Source organism: Balaenoptera acutorostrata, chromosome 16, assembly GCF_949987535.1.
Source record: "Balaenoptera acutorostrata chromosome 16, mBalAcu1.1, whole genome shotgun sequence".
Lineage (NCBI taxonomy): Eukaryota > Metazoa > Chordata > Mammalia > Artiodactyla > Balaenopteridae > Balaenoptera > Balaenoptera acutorostrata.
In genome coordinates, this window is record NC_080079.1 from 47,716,719 (window position 1) to 47,740,793 (window position 24,075).

Below are 24,075 nucleotides of genomic sequence, written 5' to 3' on the forward strand. Positions count from 1 at the left end.
ACAAAAAGGACACATGTTTACAGTATGAGAAATCAAACGAGAAGGCAGAGTTTGACTTTTCAACCTCAGTTGGGAGCCTGCAGACTAGATGACTCAAAAATCTCACTGTTCTGTGCATGTCCATGAATGACCTTAAGAGCACTGTGAGCACTGATATTAGGATCAGAATTAAGTTTTAGTGAGTAGGCAAATTTGCAGATATATAATCCATGAATAATGAGAATCAACTGTGTATCAGTAAGTATTCAATATACTACATATAAAGGGACTAAACATTCCAATTAAAAAGTAGAGATTGTCAGAATGGGGAGAAAGAAAAACAAAAAACACAAAAACCAAGACCCAACCATACCCTACAAGAGATACACTTTGAATATAAAGACACAGGTCTAAAGTAAAGAGAATGGAAAAAGAGAAACACAACTTTCCACAACTGACACAAGCTGAAATTTTAAAAACCTGAATAGCCATATATCTATTAAACAAATTGAACTGGTTAGTATACCTTCTGGGAAAAGAAAACTCAAAGCTCAGATGGTTTCACTGGTGAATTCTATCAAACAATAAGGTAGAGAACAATTCCCAGCTCATTTTAGATGCTCTGCATAAACCTATAAATAAAATCAAAAAAAATTACAAAAAACTACAAATCACGAACATAGTTCATGAACTGAGATGAAAACATCCTTGGCGAACTAATGGAAAAATTGGCAACTTAAAAAAGAGTAATATATCATGACCAAGTGGGGTTTATCCCAGGAATATAAAGTTGGATTAACATCTCAAAGTCAGTGTCATGTAACATAATAACAGATGCAACAAAAGCACTTGCCAAAAATCAACATCCATTCTGAGTTTAAAAAATAAAAACCCTCAGCACACTAGAAACAGACAAATTTCCTCAATCATATAAATCTACAGCAAATAACACACTTAATAGTGAAATCCTGAGGCCTCCCCCACTTGATTGGCAGCAAGACAAGAATGCCCACTCTTACCACTTGTATTCAACAACTGGACAGAAGGTCCTAGCCAGTGTAATATGGCAAGGAAAAGAAACATAAGGCCTAAAAATTGGAAAGGAAGGTATAAAACTGTTTCTTTTCACAGAGTACATAATTACTAACAGAGAAATTTCTAGGAAATCTAAATTAGTCTAGCCAGATTAATCTAAGTCAATTTAGCAAGGCTGCAGGATACAAGGTCATTTCACAAAATCCAAATGTATTTCTACATAACAGCAACAAAATGAAAATGAAATTTTAAAAATTTATCTTAATGTCAAAGAGAAGATTAATTATGAATAATCTTAACAAAAGACATGCATGTCTCATATACTGAAACCTACAAAACACTGCTGAGAGAAATTAAATATCTAACTGCACGGAGACATACACGTTGCTTGTAATTTGGAAAATTCACTACTATAAAGATGTTGATTCTGCCCAAATGAGAATTCCATTCATATTTCTACCAGATGTTTTTGTAGAAATTGGCCATTTGATTCTAAAACGTATAGGAAAATGCGAAGGATCTAAAACAGCCAAAACAATTTTCAAAAAGAATAAGTTGAAGGACTTACACTTCAAGACTTATTATAAACCCACAGTAATCCTCAAAGTATGGTCCTGGCCTAAGGACAGACAAATATATCAGAACAGAGAGTCCAGGAATAGACTCACACTTACATGGTCAACCGACTTTCAAAAGAGGCACCAAAGCAATTCAATAGGGAATGGAAATCCTTTTCAACAAATAGTGCTGGAGCAACTGGATATCCATCCAGTAGAATAAAAGATAAACTTTAACCCCTAATCTGACATCATGAACAAAAAATAATTTGAGATGGATCACAGATCGTTTTTTAAATTTTTTGATGCATTTATTTTGAAGAACAGTCTTCTGACTTCAAAACAGAAAAAGTTCCATGCTCTGAATTTTATTTTTAATATGTTATTTTTCCAAGCCAGTTTCAAAGCAGCAAATTTTCATGAGACAGTAAACTTCAAAAGTTTTAGTTCAGTACACACATCTATTTTTTCCTTCCAGTCTTACTGAGATATAATTGACATACAGCACTGTGTAAGTTTAAGGTGTACAACATAATGATTTGACTTACATACATCATGAAATGATAACCATAGTAAGTTTAGTGACCATCCACCATCTCACACAGATACAACATTAACGAAATAGAAAAATATATTTTTCCCGTATGATGAGACGCTTAGGATTTACTCTCTTAACAACTTTCATATATAACACAGAGGAGTGTTAATTGTATTTATCATGTTGTACATCACATCCCTAGTACTTATTTATCTTATACATGAGTGTTTGTACCTTTTGACTATCTTCATCCAATTTCCCCCTGTCCCCGCCTCCAATAACAACAAATCTCATCTCTTTTTCTATGAGTTTGCTTGTTTTTGAAGTATATTTGACCTATAACCCTATGTTGGTTCCTGGTACCCAACATAGTGATTCAATATTTCTATACATTTCAAAATGATCACCATGATAAGTGTAGTTGTCATCTGTCACCACACAAAGATATTATATAATTATTGATTATATTCCCCACACTGTATATTTCATACCTGTGAGTCGTTTATTTCGCAATTGGAAGTTTGTACCTCTTAATTTTAACCTAAAAGCCAAAACTATAAAACTCCTAGAAATAAACATAGGAGAATATCTTTACACCCTGTGTGTAAGCAAGATGCAAAAGCACATGACAAAATTCAACATAAGGAGGGACACCAGAATGTCTCCCCGTGGTGTTGGATTAACATTGGTAGTATCAATACAAAATCAGTTTTTAATATATATAAATAAAAAATGCAGATATATCTGTGCATGTGTGTCTACACACACACACAAACATATCCTAGCTCTGTCCACAGAAAGGGAGTAGAAGTAATGACACGCTAGTTGTACCCAACATGCACCCAGATCTTGTTCCCCACTAACAGGAACAAGGCTCCCTGGAGAAAAGCTTATCTGAGGGCTGAGGCACATAAAATGAGCCCAGAGCACCTTGTTACACCAGAAAGCAAAAAAATGTTCAAAGAATTATGGAGACATATAAAAAGGAGACAGAAGCCAGCTTGAAAGGGTTCACACTGACTAAGTCTGGGACAATTATCAAAATAATTAGAGTAATGAATCATAGGCCACTAAATAAGAACAGATCTATGAATAATTCAAATAAATAATTAAATAAATAAATGGAGGTGGAGCTCTTCTTTACAGCAGAACACCAACTAATAAATACAGAAGGAAGTATGGAGTTGGAAAATCATCACTGGATGCTAAAACGTGTGGGTGAATATTCGATGAGGAACAGGATATTTATATAGTGTTAATAGTTATTAACTTCAAAGGGAAAATCTGTATCTTGGCAGTAGAAAAATCTGGCAAATAGCAACTTCTCCAAGTGTCCAACCTTATCACCAATACTGGAACAAACTAATGTCAGGTGGCTCCAAACTGTCTTGCACTGAGAACAATAAAAATCACTTTTGTGTTATTCCGTCTACAATGTATAACCTGACTCTAACCATTCGGAAACTTCAGATAAATGCAAATTGAGGGACATTCTAGGGAAAAAAACCCCAAAAAACTGGTCTACAGTCTTCAAAAATGTCAGTATCAAGAATGACAAAGACAGGTTGAGGAAATATTCCACATCAAAAGAGACTAAATAAACGTGACAACCAAATTCAGCATGATTCTGGATTGGACACTGGACAGAGAAAACACAAGAGCAATAAAGGACATTATAGGGACAACTGTTGAAAATGCAATATGAACTGTGAGTTAGATAACAGTACTGTATTAATTATTAAATTTTACTATGCTCATATAACAGAATGCTCCAGGTCTTAGGATATACACAACTTAGACTCAAATGAATCAGAAAAAAATACATTTATATATGCATAGAGAGAGAGTGATAAAGCTAATGGGGTAAATTTATAACAATTGGTGAATCTTAGTAAAGGATATATGGTAACTCTTTGTACTCTTACACTCTTTCTCTAAATGTGAAATCATATCAAAATTAAAAGTCACACATAAAGCAAAAGACGTAATTGTAAAATTGGAACAGTGTTTTGCCAAACATGACAGAAAAGGTCACTTCCTTCAACATATAAATAAATTTTATAAAGGAATCAGAAGAAAAGCAGTAGCACCCCAAAAGATTAATAATGGGAAAACAACATGTACAGCCAATTTGCAAAAGAGGCTAATGTACTTTTAAAGGAAAAAGAAAAACAGTAACAACAAAAAATCAACTTCTTTAATAATTTAAACAGGCAAAGGAAGATAACAATGAGATGTCTTCCACCTGTTAAGTCAGTTATTTTCTTTTTTAAAACACTCAACATTGGCAAGAATGCCCTAAAATGGCCACTCAACACCCTGCTAGTGGGAATGTTAATTAGAAACTTTCAGCAATGCAGTTCAGCAATATAAGCCAAGAGCCTTAAAAATATCCACACCACTTCACCCAGTTCATGACACTGTCCTAAAGAAATCATCTGAACTGCGGATTCAAACGTATGCCCAAAGTTACTCATCAAAGGATATTTACAGTAGCAAAGTTCTTTAAAATAAGCTATATGTTAAGCAACAGGGAAATGGTTAAATAAATTGGGATATAACCATAAAATGTAACATGCAGTCCTTAAGAGTTGTTAAAAATGGAAAATGTCATGCAATAAATGTTAAGAGAATAAAACTTATAAAAACGGGCATTCAGGATGACCTTGACTAGATAAAAAACAATCAGTAAAGCCCAGAAAAAAGTACTAATAATGAAAATTGGTTGTCTGAAAACGAATAAAACAAGGACTGTGAACACCTGTTCCAGTCTCGAGTTTATCTATGAGATCTCTCCTTGCCCACCCCTCACCACCTGCCCCCACCCAAGACACAGCCACCATTCCTTACATGGTGGTATCATTTGCAATTACCTTGTCTCGCTCCCTCAGCACTCTGAGTATTTCTTGAGGTCGTGGCACCATCCCCAGATGCACTCATTAAACATTTGATGCTTCATATTTACAAATTCTTCCATCTCATTTCGTACATGTAAAAGAATTATTGACTCTAGCTACTAAAGTCACCTCAAAAATGAAATCTAAATTGAATAAGGAAGTTCACCAAGATGCAGTTTCTCTTTTCTTTGCTTCTTTCAAATAAAAACATTGAGGAGAAAAGAGCTTTCTTTAGAAACCCCAGACTCCCAAGGCAGGCTTCAGACAACATGAAGACATCACATACCTGATTAGTGTTGTGCGCTAGGACCACCGGTGTCACTGTCAGCTCAGTTTCATGTCAAAGAACATTTGTTTTTAAGTCTAATCATTAGCTGCCACCAAAAAACACACCCATCTGCATGTTGCAGTGCTCAGCCACTACCCAGGGCCACACCTGACTCCAGCTCTGCCCTATTCCCCACTGATTCCACCTTCCACTTGGCAACTTTCCACCTAATTACCTGAGCAGAGCACAGTTAGGAGGAAGAGGCTGTGACCAAGGCTGGCAACATGGAGAAACCAGATGGGAGTAGGATGGCCACAACTGTGGCAGGGGGCTGGCTGAGAGGCATTCGTAAGTCAGTGGTTTTCAACCGGGGTGATTATGCCCCCCAGGGGACTTTTGGCAATGTCTTAGAGGTATTTCTCGTTGCCAGAACTGTCGGGAGGCTACTGGCATCTAGTGTGAAGAGGCCAAGAAAGCTGCTAAACATTCTAAAATGCACCAGACAGCCCCCACGACAAACTACCCACACCCAAATGTCAGCAGCACTGCGGACCAGGACACAGAGTGCGTAAAGGAGACCTGAGATATTTTAGGAAATGTAAACACACACACACACACACACACACACACACACACACACACACACAAAACCTCCTCAACCAGATGCTAAGGCAGGGTGAGATAGTTGTTCCTTTGGACCAAAATTCTAGCGCAGGAGCTGGGAACAAGAACATTATAATTTAATAAAAAGTAATAAGAATACCTTTTTCTCCCCAAGGGCTTGCTCTGCCACATATCATATATTTCTTCAAAGACTGCCTCACAGCAGAAACTGTAAGAAGATAATACTATCAAAATTGCCCAGACTGGTAAACATCTTCAGAGAAGTTGGCAGTGCACCCACATAGTTGATGACAAATTTAGCTGCATATCTCAAGGACCTAAGAACCCAAACTCACAGTTCCCAGCTTAGCTTAAAAGAAAAGTGGCAAGCATTCAAATACCGTATGCTAACACATATATATGGAATCTAAAAAAAAAAAAAAAAATGGTTCTGAAGAACCTAGGGGGAGAACAGGAATAAAGACGCAGATGTAGAGAATGGACTTGAGGACACGGGGAGGGGGAAGGGTAAGCTGGGACAAAGTGAGAGAGTGGCATGGACATATACACTACCAAATGTAAAATAGATAGCTAGTGGGAAGCAGCCGCATAGTACAGGGAGATCAGCTCGGTGCTCTGTGACCACCTAGAGGGGCGGGATAGGGAGGGTGGGAGGGAGACACAAGAAGAAGAGATATGGGGATACACGTATATGTATAGCTGATTCACTTTGTTATACAGCAGAAACTAACACAACATTGTAAAGCAATTATACTCCAATAAAGACGTTAAAAAAAAACCAAAGACCATTCAAAAAGAAGAAAATAATAGTGCTCCTTTCCCCACATGAATCATCAAAAACTACATAAGACTTAAGAGAAGCAACACTTTCAAAACTGAAAACAAAAAGTACTCAGTCTGCACTCCAACCAAAAAAAATTGCAAATAAAAAGGAATTTATTATATGAATTGTCATTATTATAATTCAGTTAAAGTTAGTGACTTCTGTGCCACATTACAATATGTTTTTTCTTGATTATTTTAACAACTTTATCATGTCATGATTTCTACCCATGGGAGGCCAGAAAGTTAGAGAAGTCATCCAGCACCATCCTTGGCTGAGATTTAAATAACCTCGACCTGACTCTGATATATCATTTGCCAGTCTGACCTTGACTTTTGTCCTTTCAGTGTTAGGAAGCATCCAGCACTTAAGGTGGCCCATTTCGATGTTGGACAGGAGTAACTGTTAAACATGGGTCCATTAGGCTGAGACAAGAGCGCCACTCTTCCATCCACAGGCATTAGTTTTGCCCTCAATTAGGATTGCGTGAAACAAACTTAATTAAACGTTTCCGTAAAATTATCCTGCCCTCCCCACTGGAATCCTTTTTCTTCTCCTGGTTGTAAAATGTGCTCTCCTCATGAACTGTGTTATAACTAGCTCAATTATGATTCAGTGAGACAAAAAACCAGAATGGAAGAAACAGAAGGAATCTTAAAGATCAACCAGTTCAAACTCAACCCTACTTTTATAAATGAGTAAAATAAGGCAGAAAGGGATGAAGCAAGGCTGCTTGGCAAAAGTCAAGCAGCTCTTCAGGAAAGCTGGGAGTGGAACTCAGGTTTCCTAACTCTTAAGTCTAATCTCTTAAGTCTAACAACAAGTTGTATTAGATGCTGTTACTAACAGAATTGACATTTTTTTAAGTTTTATGATAAAATAGAAAAATATTTTCAGTTTTAGTAAGTTAAAAACAACTCACATCATCACAATCACTTTATGAAGTAGTGTAACTGTGATCATCCACACTTTATGGATGAAGAAACCCAGGTCCAAGGTCATCAGTAGGCACTGAAGCTGGCTCCAGAGCCATATCCTTAACGGCTATGCAATCTGGGTAAGCACTAGAACATTCCTAACACTATCAGAACAGACCATTCCTAACACTATCACAACTGAATTAACAAACTTAAGACTTTCAGTGATTCTTTAAATTTGTAATGCTTTGATATAATCTAATATAAAGATATCCTTCCTGAGAACATATTTAAATTAATTTTTAACAAATCAAGTTAAATTTAAAGATTTACGGTATGTAGCCTCCTGGTATAAAATAAAAGGTCATTTAAACTTAAAAATTAGGTTACAGTATTAAAGTATCATCTTCTACATCAACTACCCTAAAGAAATTCACCAAGAAGCAAACTAATCTTTCTGGGAGCAACACAGAAGGAACTCATTATGGCTTGGAGCTTTTTGAGAAACCTTAGCCAAGCAAAGCTTCATGCTCTCAATCATTTCCAAAGGCTCTTCCACATAAGATTGTGTGCCATGAACAATACAAGCACTGAGTAAATAACATATTCAATCTGCCTAATTCATACAAATGAAATAAAATATTAAGAAGTAATAAAGGTGTGGACTGAATACTTAGGTTTAGTTCCTCTTCCACCAAGACTCTATTAAAATGATAATAAAAGGATTTTTTAAAAAGAAGAAGCTTTGGGCTTCCCTGGTGGCGCAGTGGTTGAGAATCTGCCTGCCAATGCAGGGGACACGGGTTCGAGCCCTGGTCTGGGAAGATCCCACATGCCGCGGAGCATCTAGGCCCGTGAGCCACAACTACTGAGCCTGTGCGTCTGGAGCCTGTGCTCTGCAACAAGAGAGGCCGCTATAGTGAGAGGCCCGCGCACCGCGATGAAGAGTGGCCCCCGCTCGCCGCAACTGGAGAAAGCCCTCGCACAGAAACAAAGACCCAACACAGCCAAAAATAAATAAATAAAATTTAAAAAAAAAAAAGAAGAAGCTTACACTTCTGGGAAGTTAATGTACTTTTCCCTATTTTTCCACTAAGGACAAATAAAAAATCTGAACATTATATGTAAAACAAATACAAGACTCTGAAAGGCAGAAAGAAGGAGGCAGACCAGCTAGGGACCTCAGGATTCAAGGAATGGCATGGTGTTCAGTTTCCTGGGTTTTCTTTTTGCCTCATATAATCCAAACTTGGAGCTGAAGAACTGGCAAATCCAGAAACACCAAGAAGTGTAAACAAACAAACAAAAAAGCCCCAAGAAAAGCCTGCTCTTTCTAATAACCAAAGGAGTAGGAAAGTGTCAGCCTAGAAAGACAAAAAAAAAAAAAAAAAGTAGACAACAATCACCCTACTCCAGCCAAATACCACAGAAAAAAAAACCTGTGGCCACACCCCTACCCATGCCAGCAAAGACCAAGGGTAGACTAGACATCTTCTCTCACCAAGATGTAACAAACCATCCCAACATCCCCATCAGGACGGTATCAAAGGAGGCTGAGTAGGTAGCTGGGACTTTCATCCCCACCACTGCTGTGTCTAGGTTAAAAAAAAAAAAAAAGTCTCAGCAAAGAAATAAAGAGGCAAAGGTGTAAAGAAGAGCCAAAAGGAAATTTCAGAACTGAAAAATACAATTACCAAAATACAAAAACCAAGAGATGGGCTCAGTGGAATGGTGGGGACAGAAAAAAAACAGTGAACCAGAAGACAGACCAATAGAAACTACCCAATCTGGATGTCAAAGAGAAAAATAAACTGAAAAAAAAAAATGAACAGAGCCTCAGGCACCTGTGGGTCTATAACTAAAGATTTAACATTCATGTCATCGGAGAGAGCTGAGCTGAAAAAGTACTTGAAATAATGGCTGAAGATGCCCAAATTTGGCAAAAGATATATTTACAGACTCAAGATTCTGAGCAAACCTCAAACAGGATAAACTCAAAGAAATCCTCAGCAAGATATGGAACAGTCAAACTTCTGAAAACTAAGGAAAAACATATATATCTTGAAAGCAGTGAGAGAGAAATAACACCTTACCTACAGGGGAAACATCATTTAAATGGTAGCAAATATTTCATGAAAAATCAGGGAGGCCAGAAGGAAAGACACAACACCTTTCAAGGACTGAAAGAAAAGAACTGTCAACTGGGAACCCTATATCCAAAAAAAAAAAATCCTTCAAAAAGTAAGGGGAAATCAAGACATTTGAGATAAAAGTTAACTAAGAGACTGTGTCACCAGCAGATATACCCCCAAAAGATGAAACGGCTACAGGAAGTTCTCTAAACAGAAAAAAAGAATCCTTAAAATATTAGCAAACAGAATTCAGCAAATATAAAAAGAATTATAAACCATGACCAAGTGAGGCTTATTCCAAGGATATAAGTTTTTTTTCAATTTTTGAAAATTAATAAGGGGGAGGGATAAATTGGGAGATTGGGACTGACATATACACATTATAATATATAAAATAAATAACTAATAAGGACCTACTGTATATCACAGGGAACTCTACTCAGTACTCTGTAATGACCTATATGGACAAAGAATCTAAAAAAGAGTGGATATATGTATATGTATAACTGATTCACTTTGTTGTACAGCAAAAAGTAACACAACATTGTAAATCAACTATACTCCAATAAAAATTTTTTTAAAAAAGGAAAGTAGTCAATGTAATCTACTATGTTAAGAGGCTAATGAATAAAATCATATGATTCCAATGAACAAAGAAAAAGCATATGACAGAATTCAACACCCATTCATGATTTAAGAAAAAAACTCTCAGAAAAATAGGAATAAAAAAGAACATCCTTAACTTGAAAAACAGCACCTACAAAAAAAACCCCTACACCTAATATTATACTTAATGATAAGAAAACAATTGCTTTGCCCCTAAGACTGGGAAAAAGGCAACTCTTATTTATAACATAGTGCTGGAAGTTCTAGCCAATGCAGTAAGGCAAGAAAAGAAACAAAAGGCATGCAGCTTAGAAAGAAATAAAACTGTACCTATTTTCAGATGACACAGAAAGTCCCAAGGAATCTACAAAAAAAACTCACAGAATAAGTGAATTCAGCAAAGTTGTAGTATACAAGATAAACATACAAAAATTAGTTGTACTTCTAATACTAACAATGAAAACAAGGACACGGAAATTAAAAATACAACACCATTTACAATCATGAAAATATATGGCATACTTAGGTGTAAATGTAACAAAGATCTTTTATGCTGAAAACTATAAAATGCTGACGAAAGAAATTAAGAGAATAAACTAATAAATAAAGATGCATACCTGTGTTCATGGACTGGAAGACTCAACAAAGTAAAAATGTCTATTATTCCCTAATTAATACACAAGCTTAACAAGATTCTTGTCAAAATCTTTTAAAGACTTTTGTAGACATAGACAAGATTATTTTTAAGTGCATATGGAAAAAGAAAAGCTAAAACAATCCTGAAAGAGAAGAGAATGGGAGGAATCAGTCTACTGATTTCAAGACTTATTATAGAGCTACGATCAAGACTGTGTGATACTGGCAGAGAGACAGACATATAATTCAATGGAACAGAACAGAGAACCCATGAATAGACCCACACAAATATGCCCAAATGATTTTTAATTAAGCAATTCAATGAAGGAAAGAGAACTTTTTAACAAATGGTGCCAGAGCAGTAAGGGGAAAAAAATGAACCTCAAATGAAGTTTCAAAACCTTACACAAAAATTAACTCAAAATAGTTCATGAACTTAAATGTATAACCTAAAAGCTTTTAGGGGAGAAAAAGCATTAAAAAAAAAAACTTTAGGATTTAGAGTTAGACAGAGTTCTTAAACTTGACACCAAAGGCTTGATTCCCAATTGGAAAAATTTATAAATTGAACTTCATAAATATAAAAAACTTTTGTTCTTCAAAGGGTGAAAAGATCAGCCACAGACTGGGAGAAAATATTTGCAAACCACATATCTGACAAAGGACTAGTATCTAAAATATATAAAGAACTCTCAGAAGTCAACAACATCAAAAATCCAATTAGTAAATGGGCAAAAGACATGAAGAGACTTTTGCTGAGAGAATATACAAGTGGCAAATAAACACATGAAAATATGTTCAACCGTACTAGCCATTAGGGAAATGCAAATTAAAATCACAATGAAGTTATCACTACATACCTACTACAATGACTAAAATTAAAAATAGTGCCAACACCAAAATGTGGGCAAGGATAAGGAGAAATTGAACCATCCTTTCCATATTGGTAGGAATGTAAAATGGTACTCTGGAAAACACTTGGGCAATTTCCTAAAACATACCATGTGAATATCATACGGCCCAGCAACTCCAGGAGTTTTATAACCAGAGAAATGAAGTAATATGGTTACAGGAAAGCCTGCACACAAATGTTTGTAATAGCTTTATTCAACTAGATGTCCTTCGGCAAGTGAGTGATTAAACAAATTATGGTACATTCATACCACAGAATACTACTCAGCAATAAAAAAGAATAAAAAAAGAACTATTTGGACATGAAACAACAATGATGAATCTCCAGAGAATTATGCTGAGTGAGAAAAGCCAATCCAAAAAGATCACATAATGTATAATTCCATTTATATAATATCCTTGAAAAGACAAAATTATAGAAATGGGAGAACAGATTAGTGGTTGCCAGGGGTTAAGAAAGCAGTGGGAGCAGGGAGAAGTGGGGGTAGTTATAAAAGAACAACATGAGGGGGACTTCCCTGGTGGCACAATGGTTAAGAATCTGCCTGCCAACGCAGGGGGACACGGGTTTGAGCCCTGGCCCAGGAAGATCCCACAAGCCACGGAGCAACTAAGCCCGTGCGCCACAACTACCGAGCCTGTGCTCTGGAGCCCATGAGCCACAACTACTGAGCCCGCGTGCCACAACTACTGAAGCCCGCATGCCTAGAGCCCTTGCTCCGCAACAAGAGAAGCCACTGCAATGAGAAGCCTGTGCACCGCGACGAAGAGTAGCTCCCACTCGCCACAACTAGAGAAAGCCCACGCGCAGCAACAAAGACCCAATGCAGCCCAAAATTAATTAATTAATTAATTAATTAATTTTTAAAAAGAACGACATGAGGGATCCTTGTGGTGACAGACATATTCTGCATCTTAACTATAAAGATGTCAATATCCTAGTTGTGATATTGTACTAAAATTTTGCAAGCTGTTAACTTTGGGGAAAACTGTATAAAGGTTAAATGGGATCCCTCTACATTATTTCTTACAACTGCATATGAACCTACAGTTATCTCAAAATGAAAAATTAAATTTAAAAAAAGGGAAAGAAAAAAAGACATAAATCACAAGGCCACAAATGAGGAGAGATGGCACCCAAGCAGACAAAAAAGATTTCAACTGTTTTTTAAAGACAGAAAATATGGGATTACTAATTAATTTAGCAAAGTGGAGAAAGCCACAATAAAAAGTATGTGAAATAATAAAGGTACAAAATGAGCTAATTTGCCCATAGGATGCCAAAGAGCTCAGGTCTCAGGTTTTGAGTAGTAGTATAATACTGGCTAAAAATAGAGAGAAAATTCTACAAATAAAACAACTGGTTCCTCGGCCACCTCTCCAACAGAAACCGCTACCAGAAGTGGGATGCTATCATAACAAAAACCTGAACAAGTTGCATTTTCCTTAGTCACCACTTTGTAGGCAATGAGGAATTTCATATCAGAGAAGGAAAAGATGATGATCCACCTTATGCAGTAGAAAAATGGTTACAAAACCTGTTGATGGCTGTAACTCAGAAGGCAAATCACACACATGATGACTAAAACTGTATGGGGAAAAACTGGAAAATGAAACTTTACAGTGTAGGCTGGTTACTATTGGCTGCTTCTAGCAAAAATCAAAAATTTATTTGGTTATTGGTACTCTGAATTGACTGGAAGTAAACGGATTAAGAGTCTGCTAAGTTTCTGTAGGAAATGTAACGGCAGAAAAACAACAGTCCCAGATTTAGAATGTCTGTTCAAGACTTAAAAACAACCTCTGGGAGTCCAACCTTCTACAAACAGGCAAACTGCATGATACCCAGGACAGCATGCTTCCAACATCAATTCTGGACATAGGGTGTGGGCAAACAAAAAAATGGAAAAAGAAGAACCCTAAGGATGGTCCCTGGAGCCATGGAGGAAAAAGGATGAGAGTGTTTCTCCCAGGGAACAAAATCAGAGTCCAATCAAGAAACATCCTTCCCTTCCAGGGAAGAGAACCTTCCCTTATATCTGTCCATAAACATTAAAGAACTGCTACAGAAGAGTAACTACTGTGTGTCTATGCTTCACCTTCCAAATGCTACTGTTTACTAGTCATGTTGTGCCCTTATTATAATATTTTGGGGAGGAGGGTAATAAATAATGTGTTTTCTTAATTCATTTGAACAAGAAAGGCTTATCTGAACCTGATAAGATAGCCAGGCATCACTCAGAGATCCTGTACAGGCATACCTCATTTTACTTCTCTTCATTTTACTGGGACTTCGCAGATATTGCATTTTTTACGAATTAAAGGTTTGTGGCAACCCTGCATCAAGCAAGTCTATCAGCGCCATTTTTCCAACAGCATTTGCTCACTCTGTGTCCTCTGTGTCTCTGTGTCACACTTTGGTAATTCTTAAAATAGTTCAAACTTTTTCACTATTCTTGTATTTTTATGGTGATCTGTGATCAGTGTAATCTCTGATGTTACTATTTTAATTGTTTTAGATGTCATGAACCATGCCCATGTGAGATGGCAAACTTAATCAATGAAAGTTGTGTGTGTTCTGACTGCTCTACAAACCAGCTGTTCCCGTCTCTCGCCCTCTCTTCAAGCCTCCCTATTCCCTGAGACACACAATATTGAAATAAGGCCAGTTAATAATCCTCAAGAGAAAGGATGGTTTAAATGAAACGAAGAGTCCTCTCACTTTAAATCAAAAGCTAGAAATGATTAAGCTTAAGGAGGAAGGCATGTTGAAAGCCAAGACTGGCTGAAAGCTAGGCCTCTTGCACCAAACAGTTAGCCAAGTTATGAACGCAAAGGAGAAGTTCTTGAAGAAAATTTAAAATGCAGCTCCAGTGAACACATGAATGATAAGAAAGTGAAATATCCTTATTGCTGATATGGAGAAAGTTTTAGTGGTCTAGATAGAAGATCAAACCAGTCACAACATTTCCTTAAGCCAAAGCCTAATCCAGAGGAAGGCCCTAACTCTCTTCAATTTGATAAAGGCTGAGAAAGATCAGGAAGCTGTAGAAGAAAAGTCTGAATCTAGCAGAGGCTGGTTCATGAGGTTTAAGGAAAGAAGGTATCTCCATAACATCAAAGTGCAAGGGGAAGCAGCAAATGCTGATGTAGAAGCTGCAGCAAGTTATCCAAAAGATCTAGCTAAAATGATTAATGAGGTTGTTATACTAAACAACAGACTTTCAATGAAGACGAAATTGTGTTATATTGGAAGAAGATGCCATCCAGGACTTTCATAGCTAGAGAGAAGTCAATGTCTGGTTTCAAAACTTCAAAGGACAGGCTCACTCTCTTATTAGGGACTAATGCAGCTGGTGACTTTAAGTTGAAGCCAATGGTCATTTACGAAATTCCTAGGGTCCCTAAGAATTATGCTAAGTCTACTCTGCCTGCACTCTATAAATGGACCAACAAAGCCTGGGTGACAGCACATCTTTTCACAACACGTTACTAAATATTTTAAGCCCACTGTTGAGACCCAATGCCCAGAAAAAAAGATTCCTTTCAAAATATTACTGCTCACTGAAAATGCACTTGGTTACCCAAGAGCACCGAGTGAGATATACAATGAGATTATTGTATGGCTGTTTTCATGACCATTAACACATCCATTCTGCAGCTCATGGATCAAGGAGTAATTTTGACTTTCAAGTCTTATTATTTAAGAAATACATCTCAGAAGGCTATAGCTGCCATAGACAGTGATTCCTCTGATACATCTGGGCAAAACTGAAAACCTTCTGGAAAGGATCTCATCATTCTAGATATCACTAAGAACATTCATGATTCATGGGAAGATTTCCAAATATCAAAATTAAGTGGAGTTTGGAAGTTGATTCCAACCCTCATGGATGAGTTCTTAAGGGGTTCAAGACTTCAGTGGAAGAAGTAACTGCAGACGTGGTGGAAACAGCAAAAGAACAAGAATTAGAAGTAGAGCCTGAAGATGTGATTGAATTGCTGCAATCTCATGATAAAACTTTAATGGATGAGTTGCTTTTACGGATGAGCACAGAAAGTGGTTTCTTGAGATGCAATCTACTCCTGATGAAGATGCTGTTGAAGACTGCTGAAATGACAACAAAGGATTTAAAATGTTACATACACTTAGTTGATAAAGCAGTGGCAAGGTTTGAGAGGACTGACTTCAATTTTGAAAGAAGTTCTACCGTGCATGAAATTTATCAAACTGCACTGCATGCTACAGAGAAATGGCTCATGGAAGGAACAGTCAATCAATATGGCAAACTTCACTGCTGGCTTATTTTAAGAAATTCCAACAGCCACCCCAACCTTCACCCCACCCTGAACAGTTAGCAGCCATCAACATCAAGGCAAGACCCTCCATCAGGAAAAAGATGAGGACTCACTGAGGGCTCAGATGATGATAAGCACATTTTAACGACAGAGTATTTTTAAATTAAGGTTTGTACATTGTCTTTTTTAGACACAGTGCTATTGCACACTTAACAGATTACAGTATAGCATAAACATAACTTTTATGTGCACTGGGAAACCAAAAAAATTGTGACTTGCTTTATCTCAATATTTGCTTTATCGTGTTGGTCTAGAACTGAACCCACAATATCTCCAAGGTATGCCTGTACTTTGAACTGAAGGCAATGACTGGCTGTACAGGGGGTTAGCACGCCCTACATGTGGGAGGGAGAATGAAACAGTCTGGGGACCAGAATGGCCAACTGAAGCAGAGTCAATGCTACTTATCCACTACACTGGTCCCTGTTCCTGGGCAAATTAGAAGAATACATTTTCCAGCCTCCCTTGCAATTATGTTAGAGGTAACGTGACTGATTCCTGACCAATATAATATGGTGAGAGTAATGTTAGTCACTTCCAGGCCTGGCCTTTAAAACCATTCATCGAGATCCTCCAGCTCTTCCACTGCCATCTTGGAAGCCAGATGGCACAGCTACAGATGGAGGAGTTACATCCAACTTGTGTTAGACTTTGCATGACAAAAATATTTTGTTGTTGCTATTGTGCTGTTGCCATAGCATAGCACAGTCCAGTGCTTTCAAAATTTTTTGTGCATATAAATCATCTTGTTCTGAGGCACACCTGGGATGTGGCCTGAGATTCTACATCTCTAACAAGCACCAAGATGATACCAACGTGAACAGTCTATGGAATACACCTTGAGAAGCAAGACTAATACACAGGGGGAGAACAGATGATTCTCTGGAGAAACCGAATGGCCCAGAGAAAAGGTCTCCCGTAGGAACCTGAGCAGCAAGACTAGAGAATTCAGGCTCACATTCACAGTGAATCAAAAACTACATGTAAACAATATTGTCAACTATTTTCAATCCAACAAAGTGTATGCTTTGTAGAACTGAGAAGATGGATTCCCCTGCCCTTTCCTGCATCTTCCCACCTTTCTTTAAGCCTGTCTTCCTAACCCCACCTTAACCCCCATGACCTGGATTAAATACCACCCCCTCCAGGAAGTTCTGCCATTCAATGTAATGACCAGATGGGCACTAATCCTCCTCTCAATTTCCATAGCACTTGTATCACTTCAAGGCCCTCATCACATTATCCCCGGATTGCATGTGATTTAACTCCTCTATCAGAATAAGCACCTGAAGAAGTACAACACTGATCACATCAGCCTGGCTCAAAGGCGGCACTCAGGTTTTTTGTTGTTGTTGACTGTTAAATGAATACATGAATTAGAAAATTCAGGGATTTCAGAGTGAGTTGAGCAAACAAACTAAATCAGGCCTAATTTTTTAAAAAAAAATCCTCAAAAATGAAGAATTAAAAATTACACTCCCTGAAAAAAATTTCAACATTGAAAATCTTCAAAATACAGCAAAGACAAAATTGATAAATAGTTAAAACTAAATGTTTATAGTGCATACACGGGTCATTTCCATACTCACAGGTGGCCAAAGCAAAAGGCCTAAGATCTTCCTGCAGGATTATTTACCATCAGAACAGTCCACTGCTTTAGAAAATGTCTTGAGTCAATCAGATAACTAAAGAATAAGTAGTATTGTAAAGTATCTTTTCTAGAAAAAAAAATAGTATATGCCATTTCATGACTCAAATTTGGTACTTTAAGAAATTTTGGCAACTTTTTTTTCTTTCAGTTATTTAAATTGTTTACCACCAAGAGTATAAACCTAAACATTATGTGATTATAGCAAAAAAGGAACTGCTACATGGTGGGGGGGGGGGGGGGCGGGAGGGACCAAAGTGAAACCGAGCTGTTTTTCAAGAACTAGACACTGCTACTGATAACAAACAAAGGGTCTTGACTGGTTTAATCAACTCACTCCGGTCTATGCATCTACAATATCTTCCTGGAACTAATTTAAATAAGACAAAAATGTTTGAGCTAGGGTTGCCAGATTTAGCAAATAAAAATACAGTCGGCCCAGTTAAATTTTGGATAAACAATGACTTTTTGGTAAAGCATGCCCTATGCAATATTTATACTAAAAACTTATTCACTGTTTACTAAAATTCAAATTTAACTGGGTGTCCTGTATTTTATCTGGCAACCCTAAGGGAAGCCAATATCAATCCAATTTCCTCACTTTGTAGCAGAAACTGTGACCCCAAGAAGGGAAGTGACTTGCCTAAACCTAAACCAAAGATCAAGGAAGTCGGTTTGCTTTCAAAAGAGAAAACATATTCCACTAGGTCACGTTGGGCTCCACTCATGGTCCACTCGACCTCTGATTTTCACACACCTCACAGAAGCACCAAGCAGACAAGTTGTCAAAGGATATGGTTTTCCTCTTTTAATATCAAACTGTGAGTTCTAGTAAACTTACCAACTCTAGTCTTCAAAAACAACAAATGAGGAAACTATGTATTTCTCTTAACTTAAAAAAAAAAAATCCTCCTGATAATCTTTTTTGCCTGCACACCATCACCTCAGATTCTGTTTATGTTCACTCACTACATAAAACAGGACCTCCTTTTCTCCCAAACCTAGTTCTCTCAGGGGTATGGGAGCCGGGGAGGGGGGGAGGAAGACAGTATGGCAGATAAAGATTCTGATTTTGACAAATTCGGCTTCCAAACAACGTTTTAAGAAAAAAGGTTCCGTTGCATTTTTAAAAGCCTGGGAGGGGAGAAAAAAAGTAACATAAACCATTATGACTTTCTCTAAGTTTTCTATTAAAAACTTCACCCTAGTGAACAAGAATCCAAATAGTGTCAGGTGAAAAACTCAAAGCCAAACAGAAACTCAGCAATTAAAAGACAAAATATCTACCTATGCTTTCCCTCTGGCAGCTTCCAATGTATACAGGCCTCTCTCGAGATCACACACGTCGGAAGGGTAAGATCCTCAGAAATCACCTAGTCCATCCTTTCATTTTACAGATGTGGAAACTCAGGCCAAGGGGAGGGCTGACTTGCCCAAGGTCTCACAGCCCGTCGGGGGCAGCACTTCAACTGGACTCCACGCTGGCAGCCCCGGGCCCTCAGCGCCCGATGGCTCCTGCGGCCCCCGGCTCGGCCCGGCCCAAGGGCAGCCTCGAAAACCGGGGCGGAAGAGCCCACGGCCCGGGGTCGCTGCCGCCTTTAGGCCGGCTAGGCGCCTGGGCCCCGGCCCAGGGCGGTGCGAGGCCCGGGCCTCGACGGCCGCCCCCGACCCGCCCACCTGTCGCGGACCGCACAACTGGCAGCCACACCCCCTGCCGGGGCCGGGGGCTCGGCCGGCCTCGACGGCGGCCAGCAGCGGCGGCTCCGCGCGGCGCGGGGTACGCCAGACCCGAGGCCGCAGGAGTTACCTCAGGTGGGCGCTGAGCTCGCGGCGGGGAAATCCCCGCCCGCCTCGGGCATGCCGGAGACGCGGACGCGGCAGGGCTGCAGCTCGGCCACCGCTAAGCCTGTTTACAACCCTCCGCGGGAGGACGCCGACTGATCTGTCACGTGACGCACACGTCACGTGCTCGACCGGGGTGGGGCAGAGGCGTTGCCCAGCGACGACGGCGCTCTGGGGGCGGGCGGCGGCGTCGGCGCGGTCTTTCTGCTCTCCCACCTCATGGGCAGCTGTGCAGAGTCGACAGCCGGCGCGCCCTGATCAACCCGGGCGAGGAAGAGAAAAGACCCACCACCGGCTTCGTCCTTTAGTGACCCCTGAGCCTAACCGCATGTATCATTCTTGTTTTGGAAGGGGGAGGGAATTCGGTCCGGCATTATGATGTTGAACTTGAAAAGAAAAATGGAAAATACTTCTTTACCCAAAGCTAGAAAACAAAGGGAGAGCAGAGGAATAAGCAATAGTGGTTTGATTTGCCTTAACGAACACTTTTGTTTACTTTTGCTCCCTAATGTGAATGAAGGTCCACAGCCTACCATCCCCCCCCCATCATAGAAAGGCTGTGAAGAGGGCTTATGGGACTTCCAATTTTTATTTTAAATTATATTTTATTATCATTTCCATGATTAGTCTTTGTACATGTAAATACAAACATATCTAAGTAAATATTTGATTTGGCATTAAGCTTTTGTCCACATCAAACTTTCCTGATTATAGCTCTGTCACTGTGTTTGTAGTGACTACTTCTACCAAGTGTAGTTTTCCTAGATCAAACTTTGCAGAAGTAAAGTCTCAGCCACTGACAGTTTCTCCCATAATATTCATTATAAGCTGTGTAATAAATAATTTGTATTATTTCTTACTAAATTCATGAGTGAATTGGGAGCGAATACCCGCAAATATGCCAGTTGTTATGTTGTCCTGGTGTGATCTATTGGGTAATCACATTCCACCATACATTTCCGATCACTTTGCATACTTAGCTATCTATGAGCACATTGACAGGGTCAAAACAGTGGACTCAAAATATCCTCCAGGTCAACAGGACAAGGTCAAATATCATCTTCATTTCTATAACACACCTAGAATGCAGCACTACAAAGAATACAAAATATAGTGATGGATCTTCGGCAATATTCATCTGTTACTATGGAAAATAGGTTACAAGGCCAGTTGCCACAACCTGGTTGACCTTTTCTGCAGCCTCTGGCAACAGATGTTCCACGAAGGCAGGAACAGTATCCTCCATTGGTATTCCTTATCTGGGAAGCAAAGAAAGTTGGCTGATCCGTGCATGTGGAATCCTGCCATCCTTCGGTAAAGTTCCAGAAGGATCTGTGGGTTAGGCTGTACTCTGGAGGCAATGCTAGGGTGAGCCAGGACTCACTGGAATTCTGGGGAGACATATAGAGATAAAAATTGGTCAGTGGATTAAAAGCCACAGGATTGGATGAGCTCACACAAAGCACTAACTTTGATACCTTCTGACCTCAACCCAGAATACAAAATACATTTTCTATACTGACCAAATACATGTATTGATCAATATATAACTTAAAAGTTTCAAGAAGCAAATTTACCTTCCCTTTCTCTTCCACGTTATTCTGTTCAGTTTTTTAAAACTTCTACTCCCAACTCAATTGATTTTTTTAACTGAATACTGGTTCTGTCCTACAGTTTGAAAATCACCGAAAGTTGCTGACCGAGGACATTAATTGCACAATTGCTGGGGAATAAAAGAGAGATCCAAAGGCTAGTCATATGGAGATTAGACTTTAGAGATTAGAAGATAAGCAAAGGAAATTTAGGAGCAGCCAGAGGTAAGAGGAGAAACAAAACAGAGGAGTCCTAAAGACGAAAGGAAGAAAACGTTTCAGGGAGAAGAAAATGCATGTGTCATTGGTCCTGAGAAGTTGAGTAAAATGAAAATTGACCTTTGGATTTGGCAGTTTACAGATCATTGAGAGCTTGAGAACAGAGCAATTAAGACAAAGTGGTGGGGATACAAGCTTGATTTTTTTAATTTATTTTTTTCAAGCTTGATTTTAGACATAGTAAATGGTGACAGCAAGTAGATGTATTTCTTTTTGCTGTAAAGAGGAGCAGGGGAATGGGTAAGAGCAGGTAAGGGATGTGGGCGTTAAGGTTCTCTGTTTAAATATTTATACGCTAATAGAAATGGTCCAGTGATAAGGAAAGATCGATGCAGAAGAGAGTGAAAGTCGTATAAAGAAAATCCTCAGGTAGGCTGGAGGGATCATCTGTAGATAGGTGAACAAGGGTTGCGAGCAGGCAGATACAGATAGCTTGGTAGACTTGTTTGACACAGGTGGAATTTCTTTTCCAGTTATTCATAGTTTAATAAAATAAGCTGAGAGTGAGGAGGGGGAGAGATGTTGCTGGTGGTTTGGGGTGGGGGGGGTGAAAATCATCCAGGAGAGTACGACATCCCAGCCCAGTTCCGGCCCCAGCCCGGAGATTCCCCACATGGACGACTGCTATACCTTTCTGTTTCCTGACTTCCATCCTGCCTCCTACAGTCTTTTTTCTACGCGATCGCCAGCATGATTTTTCAAAACTTAAATCCCATTATAGAAACCCCCAATATTTTCCCAGTTCAGAATAAAGTCCAAAGTTCTTGCCTATAAAGTCCTCCATGACATAGCCCTTTATTTCCTATCATCTCCCTCACTTGCTTTGCTCCAGCCACCAGGCTTCTCTGCTATTTCTTCATTACCTCAGGCAAAGAACACTTTCCCCCATTTCTTCACTGCCTTTGTGACCTTACTTAAATGGTAACTTTCTCATAGTGGCTGTATTTGACCACCCTTTTTAAAACAACGCTCATATCTGTCACCCTACTCTGCTTGGTTTTTGTTTTAGCACTTATTACCAGCTGTGGCAGAGACATTTACAGCTCATGAAATATCCATTCCCCACCGCCATAACTCTTGCAGTTAGGTAGGGCCACATGCCCAGCTCTGACCAATGGGCTGTGAGCAGAAGGGTGCTTCTACACTTCTAGGCAAGAGCATATTGGAGCCACCATGCAACCCTCCAGCTCTCTTCCCCTGCTGCAGCAATCTCAGAGACCACAGGTGGCACTGGCAAACCACACAACAGAAACAGACTGAATCACTGAGTTACCTTATCAGGCAGTTGCCCTGAAAAGTTGCCTGGCTCACTGAATTTTGCAAGGGTGAAGAATAAACTTTGTGTTAAACCACTGAGCTTTGGGGGTTAATGTGTTACCACATTGTAACATAACATCTGTTATAGTCTGAATTATGTCTCTTTAAAATGTATATGTTTAAGTCCTGAGTCCCAGTACCTCAGAATGTGACTGTATTGAAGATAGGCCCTTTAAAAAGGTAGTTAAGGTAAAATAAGGTCATTCAGGTGGGCCCTAATCCATTATGACCAGTGTCCTCATACGAAGAGGAGATTAGGACACATGCCCATAGAGGGAAGATCATGTGAAGACACAGGGAGAAGGCAGCTCTCTGCAAGCCAAGGAGAGAGGCCTCAAAGGAAACCAATCTGCCAACTCCTTGATCTCAGACTTCTAGCTTCTAGAACTGTGAGAAAATAAACTTGTTTAAGCCACCCAGTCTATGGTACTTTGTTATGGCAGCCCTAGTAAACGAATACATCCTAACACCAATACTACATCTGGCATATTTATTTTTATTGTTTCCCTTCTCTAGAATATAAGCACATAATGAAAGCAGGGATATTTAGTTCAACACTATGTCCACAGCATTTAGAATAGTGCCTGACACCTAATAGATGCTCAATTAATACTTATCGAATGACTGAATACTGTATTTAAATGAAATTTTTTCCCAGAAAATCTCTGGGGCTCTACTCATTTTGCTAACTTTCCATAATATTTTTTAGATTCTTCTGAATTAAACTTCCCTTTTCATTTCTAATTTTACTAATTTACTTTTCTTTCTTAAGGTAATGTTGATATAAATTTGGCTGAAATATTGTGGAATAAGTGCAATTTTATTCAATTTCCAGTATTCACTTTCTTTTCTTTTCCTGATTTCTGTTTTCTCTTTTCCTTTGGTTCTCCGAGATCTTTTCCCAAGTTTTAGATTAGTTATAGTTTTTCTCTTTCTTTGTAACCTAGACATTTCTACCTTATTTCTGGAATAAAGAATATAGCACTATTTTCTGGTAAGTTACAGCTTTGACTGTGTTGTGCAAATTTTAATAAGTACTATTTATGAAAGTTGATGTATAAAATAATACTTTCTAGGATTTTTAAACATGTGTGAAGAATTTTTTAGTTTTCCA

The 24,075-nt window shown here is 38.7% G+C and overlaps 1 protein-coding gene across 7 annotated transcripts in view; it reads right to left on the bottom strand.

Moving 5' to 3' along the window:
- Positions 1–19,868, bottom strand: part of MARCHF8 (membrane associated ring-CH-type finger 8) — a 111,654-nt gene extending 91,786 nt beyond the window's left edge. For 5 of the 7 annotated variants that reach the window (XR_009005680.1, XM_057531120.1, XM_007176304.3 and 2 more), the window contains exon 1: positions 19,219–19,858. The gene's annotated coding sequence lies outside the window, so the exon portion shown is untranslated. Of the gene's footprint in view, positions 1–6,037; positions 6,109–19,218 lie in introns of those variants that run through there. The other 2 variants (XM_057531115.1, XM_057531116.1) reach the window with 2 other exon arrangements.
- Positions 19,869–24,075: the final 4,207 nt, after the last annotated feature.